This window comes from Pinus tabuliformis, chromosome 9 (genome assembly GCF_031772625.1).
Source record: "Pinus tabuliformis cultivar Carrire ecotype Pingquan chromosome 9, CPIR1, whole genome shotgun sequence".
NCBI classification, from domain to species: Eukaryota; Viridiplantae; Streptophyta; class Pinopsida; order Pinales; family Pinaceae; genus Pinus; species Pinus tabuliformis.
In genome coordinates this window covers 1,921,358,348-1,921,374,368 of record NC_142307.1, presented here as the reverse complement: position 1 = coordinate 1,921,374,368, position 16,021 = coordinate 1,921,358,348, and the positions used below count along the sequence as shown (strand labels likewise).

Genomic DNA, 16,021 nt, shown 5'->3' with positions numbered 1-16,021 from the left:
TGAAGGTTTCATAGGAAGCATGAAGCTATCATAGGAAGTGTGAAGGTTTCATAGGAAGTATAAAGTTGTCACAGAAAGTGCAAAGATTTCACAGGATTTGTTACAAGAATTATGCAGGTCTCACAGGAAGTGCGTATTAGGAACAAGAATAGCGGGTATATTTCATTGCTATTAACTTTAACCAAAATTGTGGATTGACAGTTTGACCAAATTTGACTTTTGGGCGCATCTATTGGACTTTGGATATTGGTTTTGTTGGATGGTCAAAGATTTGACTTTGACTCTTGATTGATGGATCTGGGTTCACTGTACTCTTTGTTGAAAATTTTGCGACAATCTAATAGAATAATATTTTCAAAGGGTTCCCCCTTATGGGGTTTTTCCCTAGTCTTTGACCAAATCTATGTCTCTTGTTGATGTGTTGATCATCAACTATTGTCATTGCATTTATTTTTCTATCTTCAATGACTGTTAATGATTGGAAGAATTAATTATTGTTGAATAGATTGCTAATTGAAGAATTCAACTGGGCTAAAGTAATTGATATAGCATAGAGCAATGGAAAATCAACAATTAAAAGCGGAGATCTTGCTCATTTGGACTTGAAATACAATATGAAGTGCTTGGAAGAGATGAGAAGACATAATTGGACCTACATCTTCATGTAGCTAGGCACACACGGAAAAATCTAATGGAAATATGGGTGTAGAATAAATTATGAGAGGGAAAGTTGAGCACACTAATTCTCAAAATATTCTAGAAAGGAGAACTCATCTTCAATAAAAACCCCAAGAAAAAACCATTTTTCTATGTGATTCTCCTTTTATAATATTCTCCTTATCTTTGTAACTACTTGATGGTCATGTTTTTTCCTCTTTATGTTAACTAAATGAAGATCCATTTTGAAAATATGAAGCTAAAAATCCATCCTCTCTGGTGGATCTTGCTTCAAGTATTCCAAATTTTCCTTTTTATAAACCATTTTCAAAAACTAATTTAGTGATAGTCTCAAAAATGATGACAATTGTTCTTTTAATTTTCTAGGATATCTATAATTTTAACCTTGGAAATCCATCCCAAAATTTTTTCCATGCTTCTATCTTTTCAAAAATCTCTCATTTTCCCAAATCGGACATTGGGTATTCAAGTTATGGTCTCCAAAAGTTCAAGGCTCAACGATCGTTGATCTACACGAAGTGACTCAAAAACTATTGATCTACTCCACATGAATCTTAGCCTTTTGGTTTATAAATACACCCCATTCATCCCATGTACATTATGGAAGGGAATTTATAATTATTTATAAAGAAATAAACTCCTTATATTATTTTTATATGAAGTAGAAAGAGACACAAAACCTAGAATAGCTTATACATAATGTAACTTTTGGTTACTACTTCAATACCTAGTCATTGTGCTAAGTCATTACCTAATCATCTATGTCGAGCTACTACCTTCCAACTGCCACCCCAAGGTATATCTAGTCAGTTGTCATGTGATACAAGGATATATGCAAAAAGAACTTGGGATAAAAAAGATATAAGAAATACTAAAAATGTGAAGGTAGTTCTACATGAAATAATATGTAGAAAAATGGAAAATAGAATTGAGGTGAATAATGGATATAATGATTTAAAAAGAAGTAATGAAGATATGTGGGAAAACATATATTTGGCTTATGATCTTTTTTGTTGCTACAGATACTAGACAAATCTAAGACATGCGACTATCCAATGAAAATATGAACATGAAAATTTTATTTATTTCTAATATCTTTTATTTTCTCTTGATTTTAGACTTTTGTGATCCATACTAATTTTGATAAATTCTTTCAAATTAATCACATCATGATTTTTCGGTCGATGTTTTGAACCATCTAATGTGGTTCATCATCAGGACAAAGGTGAAAAAATCAGTCAATCAGAATGTTTAAATAGCAAGGATGCATCTGTTCCAGAGTTAGCCGTTAGGAAATACTTGTTATGAATTAGCTAGTTTTTTTAACGGCTAATTCATAATAGCTATTTCCTAACAGCTAACTCTGGAACATATGCATCCTTGCTATTTAAACATTCTGACTGACTGATTTTTCACATTTGTCCTGATGATGAACCACATTAGATGGTTCAAAACGTCGACCAAAAACTCATGATGTGATTAATCCGAAAGAATTTATCAAAATATTTTATTTTCGTATCTCTTTAAAAAAAAGTAATGAAGATATGTGGGAAAAACATATATTTGGCTTATGACCTTTTTTATTACTACTTATATTAGAAAAATATAAGACATGCAACTATACAATGAAAAGATGAATATGAGAAATGTATTTCTTTCTAATATCTTTTATTTTCGTATCTATGTTCAAAAGAGAAACCAACCTTGTTGGCATTTTGCAACAATAAAAGTGATTAAAATCTTGTTGTTTTAGAATCACCTTATTTGATATGTGACATGAAAGCACATCAACAAAAACTAGATGAACACTATAGCTATGAACTTTAGTGACTCAACACATGGAAACATTTCTATACATTTTCTTAAAAATTTATGATATTTTTTCTTTAATTGCGTTGTTTCCTTTGGGAAGAACTCTCGGTTTCCCACCTTTCTTCACTATGCACCATTAGATCTTCTAATAGACAATTGAATTATAATCATCCGTTGATTTGAGATATACCAACATGTGGCAGTTGTGACTGGTTAGGAACTTGTGAAGACCGGACCTGGCGGTTGTAACTCGTGAATTCCGGTATGCGCGTTGCTTGATAGAATGTGATGAAGACCTGACGCTGGCAGTTGTAACTAGTGAATGCTCGTTTCTTGATAGAATGTGATGGAGCACTAAATCCTGAAACTAATGTTAGATGGATCGGTTGCAATATTCTTAGCAGCCTAAACCTCGCATTAGCAAGCACAATATAGAAAGTTTGGAAGAAGAAATAAATTTGACACCAATATGGTCTTCTGCAAGGACAGCAAGAAAGACATTCAAGTATAGACTTTTATGGAAGAAGCAATAGTGATGGAAACAAAGAGTGATGCCGAAGATTTTTTTTCCTTATATGTCGTGGCTTCCAATCTCATAGTGGAAGCTCATGCCTATGGCATTGGGAAACACAACAACGACATCCAAGAAGGATAAAATGAAGAATGGCATGAGTGTGAGTCTGCCCTTTCCCCCTCTTGTGATGAATGATGATGATGACATCTCTGACTTGGACCAGCTTTAGATATTATAACTATAAGGGAAGGATAAGGCTGGTAGGAGGATCAAAATTTTTCCAGGTACTGCGACTCCAAAAATAACAAGGCCTTCCTGAATTCATGGTTTGTTGTTGCTTCTAGTATATTCTTATGTTTTGGGGATGAATTAGGGTTTGGTATTGTGGGTATTACCAAGTTGGTCCTTGTTTTAACTCACAGAGCTTTGTTTTATCTAAAGGGTTTTCATATAATCTATTGGTCACCCCATATATGATGGGGCATAATAAATTTGACAATTACAGAAAAACAATATTAAAAAAAATATGAGTGATCTTTGGAAGAGTCTTCTGCATCTCCATAACGAGGCATAATTTTCAAGCTACAAGTATTTTAGTATTTGACCATGAAGTTAAAGTTTTCTTGCCAGAGCATGTTGAAATGTGACAACAAATAATGTAATTATGAGTAAAATCTTTATTAATCACAACCAGTTAGTTTTGATTGTGAGATAAACTTGACCCTATGTTGGAGTTGAGGTTGTGTCAACAGTTATGGTTAATAGTTTTGGTTTTGGGCACCTAGTATTGGTGACTCATGGTATTACATGTAATTGAAGCCGTTAAAAGGCTTGTGTATTCTCCATTGTATTGAGCCATGGTTGAGTGGTGAAATCTCAGGTTGTTGGTCGGCTTGGCTATGTTTTAGCCAAGGAAAATAATAGATCTATTATTGGTTGGTTTTTCCCTAGTAGGGGTTTTCCAGGTAAATCATGGTGTACATGGTTTGAATGTTTGTTTCTTGTTTGTTATATTTATTTCTCTTAAACCCTAACAAGTGGTATCAGAGCCTAGTGAGAAAAGTATGAAATAATTGGTTGTTCCTTCTCATGTAATTGTTCCTATAGATGGATTTTCCCTAGAAATGTACTTCTTTACACAAACTAGCAGTGTTGGTTGAAGCAATGACTCATTGCACAAACCAGCAAGGCTGATTGAGCAATGTTTCGATGAGGAGTAAGAAATAAAGCATGTTGTTGTAGTTTCCCAGTGCTTGTTGTGCCTCAACGTTTCAAAAGTAGGAACTAGTGTCGCACGATACTACATGTAGTCATGCCTTCCATGTGCGTTGTGTGGATGAATGGCTCTCAAAGTACTTTGCATATCCCATGTGCAGGAGGAGTTCCACTTGAAAGAGAAACAACAAGAAGGATGTATGATATTTGTAAAAGAGCGACAGAGCCTGGCGCATGTCATATGAATTCAAAGTAAACTGGAAAGCTATGAAGCTTAAGCCTCCACATGAAAATGTAGACCGCCTAATTGAAACACACTCTAAGCTGCCAATTCAAGCAACTTCTAGCCTTCCCGCCCTGAGGAGAAAATATAAAATGAATAATTAAACGCAGAGGTACTTCCCAAGGAGGAGTAGGTGTTGGCTCAGGGGAATCATTAGGGAAAATACCCCGGGTGTAGGTACGGTGGCCAACAGTGGTCCATTGTAGTCTAGGACTGCGCTGGAATTTTCACCTCACCCCGAAAGGTGAGGAGTCTTACTCGAAGCGCGCTGCTACCAAAGGGGAGAAGGGTTCAGTATGGAGTCGAGATAATAACAATCGGGCATAGGCAATCATACACATATGCGCCCATAATACATGAGACAGAGATAGAGATACCCTAAACTCATACACATGGATCCATCACGAATAACATATAACTAACAACATTCTAGTATCAATCTAGTAATCACCATCTTCATGCAACAAGTAGACTATTTAAAATTTTAATAAGCCCAAAAAAAATGATACGCAATACATTATAAGTCTCAACAACCATCAACTCAGATTACATTATATCAACAGGATAGAGTACATCATAACTTAGTTAGAATACATAGCCATAAACAATACATAGAATACCCGACTTGGTAGCTCGGGTCAAATCGACTCTGCAATTCAGTTCCTCGGCTCCTAGCTCTTCCTACTTTGACCTCTACATCTTCATACCTCCTCGGAAACCAAGTCCTCCTGCGTCTAGCGGGTTCAAAAAAACCCCTTCGTTTCTACTCTTCCCCTTTTTATATCCTTCTCGGCTGCCTGAATTGCCAGTTCTCACTCGGCTACTTGCTCCCTTGGCTGCTTTTGTGCCTTCCCATCTCCTCGGTTGACTTTGCCTTCAGCTGCCACTTTTCCACCACTCCCCCGCAACTGCTCATTCCACCACCCAATTGTTGCTGCCATTTTTCCTTTCCCTGCCCTATAGCTGGTAAAAAATGGTCAAAACTTCTTCAAAATTAACGAAGGCTCCAACAGGCCCTGGCCACAATTTCTTGGCTCGTCCCCGAGTCAAGTCATTTCAACCTCTGGCAGCTTTGTTGCTACTTCCATGTGTTCTTCGGGTGGTGGTTGTGTTGCTAGCAGCGCTGTCTCTATTGTATGTTGTGCCAACACCTTTATTTCTGCGATACTTTCTTGCGGAGTAGGCATCTCTTCCATCTCAATCCTAGCTTGTGGCATGGCATTTGTTTCTATGGTCCTTTCTTGACCTTGTGGCTACTCCATTCCAAACGAAGGCTCCAACTCTGGGACTGTTGTTGTTGTTTGCTACCTGTACCTATTATATCATTGAATTGCCAAGTCCCAGTTGGCGAGGATTGTGTCGGCACTTTGTGTGAATGCCTCGGCTGATTGTGATGTTAAGGTTGTCAGCCATTGGCTCTTCAGGTCATCCCACTGTTGGTTGCTTGAGTTGCATGCCTCCTTCAACAATAGGACCTGCATCTAAACTAGGGGACGCAGGTCTTGGATTATTATTTTCGTCCTCATCGATTCCTCCTCAATTGTGTCTACCTGGGCTTGGAGGACGTCAATTTTTTCACTTATTTGCTAGAGCTGCGCATGGTCTGTGCACGCCCTTGTGCTGGCAAATAAGGATTGAATTTGTTCTCTTAACGAGTAGACCTGGTGATTTTTCAGAGCTAGACTGCCTGACCAATCATGGACCTTGCCCATTAAGGCGTATCCGTCGGTGAGGGCTTCAGCTAAGGCTTGTTTCTTCATCTCTAGCTCTCTGACCTTGCTTTCAACCGATCGCACGTAGATCTCTACAGGATCGGGCAGTACAAACCTAGTAGTCTCTAGATTCTGCTTCATTTCTGCAATTTTTTGTTGCCAGGCTCATGCATGTCGTCTATATATGATCGTAGCAATCGATCAATGTGCAGGCGGACATGTCCACTGGTGCTTATGTGTTGGCTTTAGTGATGGTTGGCCATATGGATTGGAACCACTGGGTAAGCTGATTCACCTGGGCTTGCAATCCTGTATTTGCTTCCTGCAGGCGATCTCGTTCTTCCGTCACTGCGAGCAATTGCATTTGCTACTGCTCATGTTCCTTGGCCAAGTCCTCATGAAGGCTCTCGGCTTTGTGGGCTGCTTGCTGAATAAAAGAGAATAGTTGGGCTGATGACCAGTGATGGAGTGTATCGGCCCGCATTGTGTCTGGTTCCGAGAATTGTTGCTGTAAGGGTAGGCCACTTGCAATGGACTTATCGGAGTGGGAGGCGGGTGAATGTTCTTGCTGGGATGGTTGCTGGGATGGCTGAGTGGACTTTGGTGTGGTTGGAGTGATGCTAGGGTTTGGGGGGACTGTGATCTTTATAGGGAGAGCAGGTAAGTACGGGCCAGTCCTTTCTTCCTGCCAACTGGTATCCAGGCGTCTCCCAGCTGGTGGGTCCAACTCAAGCATCAGTGTTGTACTCTCGGTGGGTGGCATCCCTATGGTCAAGGTGGCGCCTTCTATCCAACCAGCCGACTGAACCTCTGCTTCTGTAGAAATCCGCCGATGGCCAAACAAGAGGATCTCGGACATAGTTGCGGAGGTGGAAGTGGTTTGCGAGGATGACTCTCGCGATGGGTGTACTACAGTGGATGTGGTGGCTGGGATCTCCTCAACTATGGCCATTGTGGGAATTGGGTTTTCGACCTCAACAGTTAGGCTGACAACTAGAGCTGGGGGATTAAGTTTTGGCCTTTTGGCTACCGACTTTTTGACTTGGGGGTGTGGATAACTCGCTTCTTTTTCGGCTTGGGTACCGACATCGAGGAGGGAGCCTGGGCTACACCCACGGGAGGTTCCATTGAGAGAGGTGGCGTTACAATGGGGAACAACATGGTTGAACCTTGAAAATGCTCGGGATAGTCGCCCTCACCTGGCTCGAAGCTTGCGATTGTCCTTCTTACTTCGAACATTTTCTCCTCCATTTTGAGCAACATCGGTTGGAGTACTTCATCTGCTGCCCTCTTCCTACTACTTTATGCCCCCTCGCCCTCTCGGTTCTGTGGCATCAAAGCTCTGAATAGGTACCTGGCCTTCCCTTCTCTCACTTCGCAAGCAACTCCCGGCCAGGACTCTACTTCTCTATATAAGGCCTCCTCTGTTAGGCTAAACCTGAGTGGCCTTACTTTGAATGTGGTGGGGTTGACACACCGTGGTCTGAGATAAGTGTACGAAGGCAAGGCACTGAACCAGAGCTCGCCTGAGAACTCATCCAGGAGATTCCTGGGTATTCTCTCCGTGGATTGAATGGCGTCCACCATCTGTGCATACCAGCCCTTGAAGTCTCTTTCGTTGATCTCTTTTGTGTTGGGATCCCCTGATGCCCTCCACGGTTCGTACCTGAGCGCAATTGGCTAGTCTTTAGTAATGGTTGCCATTTGCCTCTCTAGTGGTGGCCTCCACTTCCATATTTCCAGTTCTATCACCAAGTACTCGAACACAAAGCCAGTGCTCCACCGGTAGACATCCTCACATGCCTCAAAAAGTTCGTTGAGCATGAAAGCTGACCAGTTGAGTATCTCTCCCTGGCAGTAGTGTTCTACTATTGAAACGGTGTCCAGGGTGCACTCGTTTCTCGTGAAGTGCCTCATTGTCTTGCCTGCAATAAGGTAGTAGGTGAACCAAATGTTATCTTTGTTGATCTTGTCCAACTTCGCACCCTTTCCCCCTCGTTCTATTCCATAGCGGGCGTAGATGTTGTCTTCTGTCTGTTTCTTCCCTCGCTTGGCCCTAGCTTGGAATGTTATGCTGACTGCATTCCCCATTTCTACCAACCCAGTCAATCGATAGATATATTCGGCATGGATAGGGTATTCTCTGTCCAACCATAGCGAACCTCCATGCATCCTGCTCGCCAATAGCTTGGTGCATTGCATGGCAGCCAATTGGGTGCCGAATACAGGCAGATTTCACAGGTTGAATAACGTAGATCTTTGTAGCCCTCTGAAGTCCTCTCTGATTCTGGAGTTCCTGGTGCCATCCTCCCTTTGAAATTCCTCCGTGTATACTTCCCTCTTCATTGCTGGAAATTGGAATCCGTTTGTGAAGTCGTTGTCAATGAGATTCGACCGGTCATACTTCCCGTATAGGTCATCCACGACTTCAATTCTTGCATCCAGAGCAGTTTGTGGGACTGATATGATTCTTTTTGCCATCGTTCTCCTTCTACTGTAAACAATTTCAACTGGTGGTCTCCTGTTTCTCTTGTCCTGCTCCTGTTCTTCCGAGTGATTCTGGAATCCTTCTGTTGTTTGAAATTATACCATTCTCTACATTCTCCTGAGATTTATGTAGTTGATTCTGACATGACATCCCCTGACTGACGAGGCTTTAATCAACTAATTACTCCAATGACCTTTCCATGTATTCTAGCCATATTTTTCTGCCGTCGACCGACTAGTACGTGCCAACTATGACATGGGTTTGGAAGGTACAGAGTGGGCTGCATGGCGTCTTTATTCTGACGTGATGGGCTTATTTATTAACTAATTCTATGCTTAATGAGAAAGATTTTGTGACCCTATCTTGACAGTTGCCTTATTGATTACTTAATTGGGAATTACCTACTGGTACGGTGGATGGGACGGGTACTTGTGTGGTCATCAATTCTAGAAAAGGTGCGGACCTATGTGTATTCTGCTGACGGGGTTTGCCATACGTGGCTATTGTCCCTGCTGACTAGGCCTACCACTGGGATCTGACATTATATGGCCACTGAGATCTGACATTATATGGCCACTGGGATCTGATATTATATGGCCACTGGTTGCGCTAGGACTGCTCCTAGTGCTATTCCCGACTCGTCGATGTGTACATGGAATATTTTGTTCCAGTCGGGGTACACCAATATGGGGGCACTTACTAACCTTTCTTTCAATTTGTTCAGTGCTGCTTGACAATCAGTTGTCCAGATGAATTCCTCTGTCTTCCTTAGCAGTTTCTCCATTGGGGCTGTTATGGTTGTGTAGTTTCTAATGAACCTTCTGTAGTACCCCATATGGCCTAGAGTTGCTCTATGTTGCTTCACGTTACAGGGTGGTTCCATGTCGACGATTGTTGATATTTTGGCAGGGTCCACACAAACTCCATCCTTGCAAACAATATGGCCCAGCAACGTTCCAAAGGGAACTACAAAAATGCATTTTTTAAAATTTAAAGAGATCTGCAACTATTTGCATATTTCAAACATTACTCTCAATAGACTGGTATGCTTCTTCAGTAGGTTGTATACTATCAAGTCGTCCATGTAGACTTCTAGGAACTTATGATTGTAATCTCAGAATGTGGCTATTACAATCCTTGAAAAGAATACTGACGTGTTCTTTAACCCGAATGGCATTACATTGTATGCATACGACCCCCACTCAGTCGTGAAATTTGTTTCCATTTTATCTTCTTCGGCTATTCAGACCTGGTGGTAGCCTGAGAAGCCATCTGTGAACGAGTATGCCTCATTCCCATCAACGTTGTCTAGGACTTCGTCACTGAATAGCGTGGGGAATAGGTCGTGCACGCATGCATTGTTCAGGTTTCTATAGTTGGCATATACTCTAATCTCGGTCACATCTTTCTTGTTCTAAATAACTTTAGGGCTTATCCAGTCAGCCTCATCGACCGGAAATATGATTCCTACATCCAAAATTTTTTCAATCCCCCTTTTAACTTTCTCTTTGATGCTTGGGTTCAGTCGGTATGGTCTGTGCTTTACTAGTCGGACACCTATTTTCAGAACAATTTTCATCTCTCCCAAGTACCTTTTAATCCCTTGAGTTCTGCTACCAAAGCTAGGAACATGTCCTGGTATTCCTGTAATAAATAAAAAATTTCTTTGGTGGTCTGTTCGTCCCAATAGTCTCCCACTAATGCTATCTTGGGCTTATCTTCCATCCCTACATTCTGTTTTCTCAGCTTCACTAGTAGGAGATGGGCGCCTTCCGTCGAGGGATTCTCCCGAATCCCCCTTTCTCCCTCTATTTCTTCAAAGGCTAGGTGTCTAAGCCCTTCCAATCCGTCTTCTTCTGGTTCTGCATCAATTTTGTCGCAGGTCACAAATCCTAGTGATTCCATATCATACAAGCACTGCAGAAATTTTTCTTCGTGCTCCCCTTCAACTAGCGTCTCTGGGGTGAATAAAACCCCTTTCACCGCTTGAAGTACTTCTGTCATTTGTGCTTCACTACTTTTGAATGAAAAATCGTTGATGAACTATGCTTTCAAGGCATCCCAAGTAGCTGTTTGTCGTCGTAGTTCCTCCTGGATGTACCAAGCCTGGGGGATGGCGCTGAGGGTGTGTATAAAAGCATGCACCCACAGGTCCTTTGGTAGCCCCTAGCTTTCCCAGTTGGTTGTGCACTTTTTGATATGCTCCTCAGGACTCGAATTCCTCATGTATTCTTTTTCATCTGGTGGTCGATATTCTTTCTTGCTAAACCTCTCCTTCATTTATCGTTTGACATCCTTCCAGTTTCTTAATACTTGGCAGTGTGCTTTCCACCACCTTGTCAGTGTTTCCATGAGTGCAATGTCTAGTAAGGGAATTCTCTAGTTTTCCGGTACATCCTGGTCCATCCTTTCTAGGAACCAATCTATCAGTTCAAGGCCACAGTACTTCAGGTTGTCGCCCTTTCCTATGTCTCTCTAGGTTACTCGGCTTATCATTGCACATCGTCAAGTTGTCAGTTCATACCCACCCTACTTCCATGCATCCTATGCAGCTTCTGAAATTTGGATGCTCCTCCAGCTAACTGATCCTCCAGTTGTGGGATTTATGTAGTCCTCCCTCTTTCCTGCCGTGAGTTTATACAACTAATCTAACATCCCTAGTTCCTCCCTGTCATCCGTTGGCTCTGTAAACCTGGGTCCTTGGTAAGGGTCCAATGGCTGAATCACCCTTAGTCCTTCTGCTTCAAAGATAATTAGTTCCTTCTTCAAATCTATGACAACATAGTTCGTGTGTGCCCAGTCAATCCCCAAGAGTGTTGGGTACGGGTCTTTATCCCCCATAATTTCTATTACTTCGAACTCAGTGTGCGTTTTCACTCCCGCCACATCAACCTCTACATTCTCCAATCTCCCGATATGCAATATACAATACTGGTTTGCCACTCTCAATTGAATTGGTGAATGCCTCAGTTGTAGCTTGCCCATTGCCTCCCAGGTCTTCCAGGGTAGGATGTTTACATCCGACCCTAGATCTAGCATGGTGTCCCTTATCTAGAATCCTACTTGTGCATTGATTTGGAACTCCTTCCCACTCCTTTTCTTATTTCTCTTCACTCTCCTGGAGGCTTTTTCTGACTAGGCTTCACATGGTTGTCCCGTGTCCTCTCGTTCTGCAGATACCATGGCCTTTAAGATTTTCCACAATTCCTTTAGTATGGCCTCATCTTCAAAAAAAATTAAGAACAAGTTAAACCATTCCCCAATGGGCTGGGCAAGAGTGGGCCCATAGACTTGCAGTCCTCGGGTGTCCCTATCTTCAGTCATTCCCTTAAACAATTTGGCTGCTTCTTGATAATATTGCTTTTGGCACTCGAGCTGATATGCCTTTCGTGGTGACGCTGCTTTGACAATCACGGAGGGTTCCTCGGCGTAGCAATATTCCCCTGTCTTCTTCCCTCCTCAGGTGACTATATTAATATTCGTCGTGGGGAAACCCTCGTCAGTTTGAGGCTCAGCATTCACCAGGTTGGCCCCTCGTTATCTGGTTCTCTCTTCTCATTTCGCAATGAGCTCTGGGCAGTCTTCCATCGCATGGGTGTTAACTCTACATTGCGAACACCATGGTCTTCTCGGAAGCAGGCATTCCCTTGAGACATGTCCTTCCTAATCACAATTGTAGCATCTCAAGGGTCCCCTAGCCCCCGTTCTTCCTCTGCTTTTGTTTCCTCCTCACCCCCTGCGACTCACTTCATTGACCCTGAACGTGGATCTGTCTAGCCTCTCTGCTAGAGCATCTAACACTCGAAACTGATCAGTGTGATGAATGGTCGATGCGTAGAACTCGTAATAGTTTCTATTGGGGACATTGGAGTACTTTTGTAGAACTAGACACGTCCGCGGCAAATGTTCATACGTTCTACAAATCTCGCAGAAGTCTGCGTTATTCCTTCCTGGGAAGGGTCCTTGCGCTCTAATTAACACAACCCCTATGGTGGGAGTGGTTCCAAACGATTCCCCCCTCTTGTTTGGTTAAGACTCCGTAGTCACGGGCACTCAGTCGAAACATGTCGTTCCACCAGCAATGGGTGCACCAAACATTGGGCCTGGCTGGTCATACAGGTTGGAGGCCTCTCATCTTCTCATTCAGATTCGTGATTTGGCTTTGCAAGCCCGTGATTGTTGGATCTTGTAGACTCGTGCCTCCCCGGTATTCATGGGGATACCTTGCCATTGCTTCTATCCGATATGCTTGCTCTAATGCATCCTGCAAGGTTCCTATCTTCTGTTGTGTCAGTGGTGTCCTGGTCAGGGGCAAGAGTGCCTTGATGAACCAATCCCGCTGGTGGTTCAGGTCTAGGGTGTAACTTAACTTGGCAATGGCATCCTTAAACCTTTGCATGAGCTCCCAAGCAATCTCACCCTCCCTCTACTTAATTTTCCATAGCTCTGATAGCCCTTACTGATCTGTCTGCAGTACCTTGAATTTTTGCACAAATCCCCTCTTGATATCATCTATGGTTGGGTTCTGGTTCTGTTCTTCCCACTTTAAGAACTAGCATAGAGCCTGTTCTCCTAGCGTGGTTTGGAATTCCACCCCCCGAATATTATCCAGAGTTTGACGAGTCCTCCAGATGGCTTCGCAGAGGTACCAGTGTTGCTCCACATCCTCGTTCCCCTTTCCTGCAAACTTCGATTATCTAGTAAATTATCCTGCCATACTGCTCTGAGTTTTAGCTAATAGCACAAAACCTTTGGTTCCTGGCTATAGGGATCCCTGTAGTCCCAAGTTACTATTGTAGTCGGTTCTTGTATTACTTCCAATATTGAGACCGGTTCTGTATTTCTCCCACGCATTGTATACTCGCATCGCTTTGGGTAAGTTAAGGATGAATTCTTCTGGTTCGTGATAAGGTACTAGGGGAAGGTCAGGGAAAATGCCACTCAAATTTCGGGGTCGGGGCTGCTGAAGCTTGGTGGATTCCTGTTCTTTGTCGAATAACTTCCTCATCCCATCACCCACATTGTCGTCATCTTCATGCCAACATGGGTGCTGATCTTGTGGTCCTTCTTCTGCAACCTTCAGGGAGGATACCCATTCTGCTCCTTGTTGTGATTCCCAATTCGCAACATTTCGAGATGGTCCTCCCCCTGTCTCCTGTTGTGATCTTATTTCCGCAACCTACAGGGAATGTCCTTCCTCCTCTTCTTGCATCCAGGTTTCCTAGCATCATCCTCTCCCTTCATCCTAACCCGGGGTTTTCTCCTCACCACTCCTATTTGGCGGGACCCTCTCCTTCCTTCTCCTAGGGCCCGAGCTGCTCTTGCCTGCCACTTGTCCGCTAGCAGTGCCCTCCTCTGTGCTCTAACATCCCTAGCTCTCTTCAATCCTTCTGCATCCATCCCCTCGCAACATCCCTATCCCCTTTTGGGAAGCATTTTCCCCTTTAGTTCCTTCCCTCGATACTGGGGTTTTACGCTTCCATTCCAGCAGTGGGTAAAGATAGCAGTCCCTCTTCTACTAGAAACATCTTAATCCATGTCGGAACTTCCCCTATCAATTCCCCCCTTAGCCCAGAGTTGAACACCGCCTCTACCTTTGAGTAGGACTGATAGCTTTCTGCAGCAAACTCGACCACATATCCCTCCACCGTAGTCCTCACCCAGAAATCAACTGCTCTTTTCCACTCATTATCCAACTGTTGTAGTACTGTAGTGTTAGATGAAGTACAATAATGGTGGGCTGTCACCAATCCGCTCGATGGAATTTGTCGCCTTAGTTCCCTCAACCAATTGTACAGGTCTTCAAGGAACTTGCACCAGAAAATTTCATACTGGTCATCTGAGCTATCAGCATATAAAATCTTCGCACGCACCTTGCCCATCGGTCGATTCCTGTGGGCATCTCTTTCTGCCACAAATTGGTCTATTTTGTGGTTCCACTAGTTTCCGATCTCTCTTTTAAATACCTGGACACCATATTTTGAACCTGCTCTCCTAACTTTAGGTCCCAAAAATGGAACCATTTGTTGGGGGAATCATCAGGGATTTTAACTTGGTGATTCTGCCGCAGTTTTAATACCCATCGTAGGGTCAAACTTCGTGAAAACCATGTTATGATGTAAGCTTTTCCATTTTTTTTTTTCTATGGAGTGAGTAGGCATTCACAGTGTTTATCTTGGTCATAACAATATATCAAAATTGCCACTCGACACTGAAACTACTGCCATGTATTTCATGGTGCAAGGACTTTTAGTTACAGTTTTTTCATGCTACATATATTATCTGGATAGCATAAATGTATTACATGTTCTATAACCTTGCTGTAAGAAATATAGTTTGCATTTTGTCGATGTTACCGTTACTTTTGGCACAACTCCTGTTATTGGTGGAGAAAGGCTGAAGAAATATATATGCCAGAAGATCTCTATTACTGTGTCAGAAGGACCTTTCTGAATTGTATACGTACACACTGCTATCTAGAGAGAAGAAAACTCTCTTGGACTGTCCATTTTAAGGTGGATTTATGAATATCTTCCTACAGATTACAAGCAGAGGCTTCAGTTAGTTTATTTCTTGCATCCTGGACTTCTATCACGATTGGTTTTAGCCACAGTTGAACGATCCTTTTTAAGTGAATGGTGAGTGCTACACTAAAAGGAACAGATGGCTGTAATATTCACTTTCATTTATGATAGATGACTATACTACTCTGGCTGCAATTTCGGTCATGACATCCAGAATCTGAATGTTCTCATTTCTGACTTTTTTAAATTGCAGTACATCAGTAGTTTGGAATTTATGGAATGATATCAAGAAGGGACAATTTGAGATTCCAGAGTTTGTATGTGAGCATGTTGCTCTGCTTGAGAATAGACCATTGATGGACTATGGAATTGACTGCTCACAGAATGTTAGCGTTGATATTCTGACTTGATAGATTTTTAAAATTTATCCCAACAAAATTAATGGTATTGCATGATAGATGAGTAGAAATAAGAAAGCATTGTATGGTTTTTACTTTTTAATGTTTCTGTACTTTCACTCTATGTTACCAGAAACGAGAAACAAAAACAATCACTCTATGTTATCAAAAACGAGAAACAAAAACAAAATGAGAAACGAGAACGGTGTACGAGAACGAAGTTGGGAGGTTTCACATATAAGAAACAAGGAGAGAGAAAATAAAAGATTAAAGATAAACAATATAAAACAAATAATTAATCATAAACATCCAATGTTTTCACTTGTAAAATTGTAAAGAAACATTTATAAATGTTTTCACTTGTAAAATTGTAAAGAAACATTTATAAATAGCTATT

General features: G+C 42.0%; 1 pseudogene; it reads left to right on the top strand.

The window, feature by feature from the left end:
- Positions 1-3,025: 3,025 nt before the first annotated feature.
- LOC149156616 (uncharacterized) lies at positions 3,026-15,636 on the top strand (annotated as a pseudogene).
- Positions 15,637-16,021: the final 385 nt, after the last annotated feature.